The sequence below is a fragment of the Agrilus planipennis genome, unplaced genomic scaffold (assembly GCF_000699045.2).
Source record: "Agrilus planipennis isolate EAB-ADULT unplaced genomic scaffold, Apla_2.0 scaffold28, whole genome shotgun sequence".
NCBI lineage: Eukaryota > Metazoa > Arthropoda > Insecta > Coleoptera > Buprestidae > Agrilus > Agrilus planipennis.
The window spans coordinates 1,883,883-1,887,984 of record NW_020438897.1 but is presented as its reverse complement, the minus strand read 5'-3'; positions in this window follow the sequence as shown (position 1 = coordinate 1,887,984).

Genomic DNA, 4,102 nt, shown 5'->3' with positions numbered 1-4,102 from the left:
CAGTGCCAGAACTGGTTCGCTAAATTTCGATCCGGCAATTTTGATGTCGAAGATGCACCACGTTCGGGAAGGCCGGTTTAAGCTGATAAAGACGCGATAAAGGCATTAGTTGATGTGAACCGGGGAATAACAACACGTGAGATCGAATTGAGGTTAAATTTATCAAATTCAACAATTTATGATCACTTGAAAGGCCTGGGATTATCCTCGAAGCTCGATGTATGGGTTCCCCATGTTCTCACAGAGAGAAATCTGTGTCGCCGCATTGACGTCTGTGATTCGCTTCTCAAACCTCACGAAAATGATCCGTTTTTGAAGCGCATCATCACTGGGGACGAAAAATGGGTTGTATACAACAGCGTTAAACGCAAGAGGTCATGGAGCAAAAAAGATGAACCGGCTCAAACCATTTCCAAAGCCGATATTCACCAAAAAAAGGTTATGCTGTCTGTTTGGTGGGATTTTAAAGGAATCGTTTTTTTTTTAGCTTTTACCGGATAACACAACGATTAATTCGGAAGTCTACTGTCATCAGTTGGACAAACTGAATGATGCACTTCAACAGAAAAGGTCAGAACTAATCAACAGGAAAGGTGTAGTGTTTCACCAAGACAACGCGAGACCTCACACAAGTTTGGTCACTCGCCAAAAGCTTTTACAGCTTGATTGGGATACAATGCTACACACACCATATTCTTCAGACCTGGCACCATCGGATTATTATTTATTCCGGTCACTCCAAAATTTTTTAGACGGTAAAACCTTCACCTCAAATGAGGAAGGCAAAAACCTCCTCGATCAGTTTTTTGCCAGCAAAGACCAAAAATTTTATGAGCGTGGAATTATGCTACTACCAGAAAGATGGCAAAAGGTGTTGGACCAGAACGGTCAATGTATAATTTAATAAAGTAATTGTGAGTAGCTACATTATGTCCTGGAAGACGTCCTGAAAATATTTTAGTAATAATATCGGCATCCGATAAAACCCGAAGCGATTCATATTGACACATTAATTACAGGTAATTTCAAATGCACTAACTCTCTAACAAAAAATTAATTAATAGGATACCCATTCATGGCTGTAATCTTTGACGAAATTAATTTTGGGCAATAATTGACATCAAATTCGTGTAAACCTTGTTAATTTTATCAATCAAAGATTGTTTGTTTGCAATTATTGTGGTCAGAATCCGGCGTTCACCCCCACAGGATCTCGATAGGGTTGCGACCCGATTATTGTGGTGGCCACTGCAGAACATAGTTATCGTGAAATCACTCTTGCACAACACGAGATGTGTGTTTTGGATGGACCGTTGTCTCTTATTGGAAATAAATCTTAAAAGCATCCCCTACTCAACGAGGGACAACATAACCTGTATACTAATCGATCCAAAGTCCCATTATTAAAGTAAAGTCCGCGCTTTATGGTTGGTGTAAACTACTTTGGATGAAAATTTCGTATTAATTGGACGATTTATTACACACCTCATCCCGTTCGAATTAAAAATTTTGTAACGAGTTTCATAACTAAATAAATTTTTTTCCAGTCTTGAACTGCCCTATTCAAATGACGTCGTGTACATTCAGAAATTAAAAGTTCTTTAGTCCAACGTCTGCTGGAGAGTAGTAATTTCGCTTCTACTAATGAAATCTTTAAATATCCAGAATGTACTTTTTCTAAAGTCGACCTAATTTCGGGGTTTTTCCTACATGCTCCAATTCATAGTAATGTGGAACAATCTTGAATACACTGATAAACTGCCTAGAAAGAGTAGTCACTCTCTTTGTCTGATGGTGTGTTAAGTACGAAAAGCATATATACAGCATGTTTCTGAAATAAGTAGCAAACTTACAGGAGGTGATAAGAAAAGCAAGAAAATTAAGTAAATATTTAGTGGTGATTGAAAGTACAGACAAGGGCCAGACCGGCTCTGGTAGAATGACGCAGGGAAGTACGACATTGCAACGCCGTATTCAATCAGCTGCTACTTAGCGGCATTCGTGTTGTATTCCTTTTCTATTTTTATACACATCCATTGTTTGTTAATTGTTAGATTAAATTAAATGTGGTCGACAATGTTTATGTTTACAGCCAGCCTACAGTTCTTTGTTTTTTCAAGGTTTTGCTCAGCTGTTATCACAATTTCTCTCTACGTTGTCAATTCACGCTCAGGACCGCTTTCGAATTGCAACTTCTTCTGGTTTTCTTATAATTTTTTTATCCCTTAACCAGGCTGCTTTATTTATCATTCGATTTTCTATTGCATCTAGTTAGCTCCCTCCAAAACTTACCAGTTATTTCAGAAACACTCTGTATAGGTACATCTAAAAGTGTACTACTCAGTTGTTTGTTTAAATACCCGCATCGATATTCTTTGAAAGGAATATTTTTTGACACCTTATCGCAATCTTAAAATTGAGATAATCTAATGAACCTTCTGATGAAAATCTACATATCAAACCGTTGGGGTGATGCGAGAGAAAGAGAGAATAAAAAATTGAACACCTATGTACATACGCGTGAAAAATATAACCTTGCATTTTAAATAAATAAATAAATTTGTTTTGTGATATACGTATCTGAAAGTTATCCTACTTAATCTTAATACATATGTATGTATACAAGAAAAGTCCTGACTCACTGACTCATATGCTTCCAGGATAAATCTTTGGACCTAGATAGCTGAAATTTTGCACAACTGTTTCCTTTGATGTATAAAAGGAGTAAACAATATTTCGAAATTCAACCGAAAAAAGGGTGAAAGTTTATATGGAAAATTGTTGTTTATGGTCAGATTTACTTGTAACTTGGTATTTATTATTAAAATTTTAATAAATGAAATTTGATCTTAATACTATTTAATATGATTAATAAACACCAATTTGAAAAATTCGACCTCTGAAGGACTGAAAAGGGTTACACTTAGCGAAGTGAGCAGATTCTACGGCTATGTATTTATATTTAAGTATGTACGCACAGTCAAATAGATAAAGCAGCCTGAAATTAAATTAATTAGTCAATGGCCGCATAAACGGCAATTCCGAAGGTACAAATATCAATGTAATGAATGGCAAATTTACCATTTTACGTTCCACTGAATTGTAAATTGCAAACGGTAATAAATTGTACTAATTACTATTTGTACCTACATTATCAGCGATAATACATTTTCACATCAAAGCAGAACATTTGTACATCAGTTTGCGCCGGCAGTTTCCCTCCCTAATTGTTGAGGAACCCTAATAAAACCTGCCCCTATTATACAATAATCCCAGCTGTATACTAAACACTATGATAAAAATTGCCTTCAAATAATATGTTCATCACTATTGTTGTAAATCATATTCGTACAACATAATCAAACAGAATTCTCTTCCTCCAACGCATAAATTGACCTTTTAGCGAATAAAATAGTACAAGTTACTTGAAAAATCCAGACATAGGAATAAAGAACACTTACTCCTAGGATCTTATATTATATTTAGTGTTAAAACCTAGTACAGCAAACTGAAAATTTTAAATATTAACGATGTTTTGTTCCAAGAAAAGAATATATTAAAGTTACTTCAAACAGTTTAACTCATAAATCCATTGGAAGTAATAATTTTTCGTTTAGTCTTAGTCTTGGTCTCGCAAATTCGCTTTTGATCTTAGTCTTGGTTTTGTAAGTATAAAGTATCATGTTTTCACAATATCAAGACTTCAAGATTAAGACTAATTTTGCTCATAACTACATAAAACACTAGATATATATAACCGAAAATTACACATACATAAAATGTTTAAAAACCCAATACGACGTTTCGACAGTCAAGGTATCATTCTCAATCTATTAAGCTCTCCAGCTGAATTTAAATTTTGCATCAAACTTAAAAGTTTCAGTTAAGAAGACTGTAGACAGGGTTGCCACTCGTACTTTATTATAAAGTATTGTACTCTATTTCGACTGTGCGTACGTTATACTTTACAAGACACATAAAGTACGCAAAAATATTTTATTTAAGGCCTTAAGTAAACATAGTAATTTTGTAAGCGATTATTCTAAATTCAGAGTATTTTTACATCAATAATATTGCACAGAAAAATGGCAAGCCATATTTA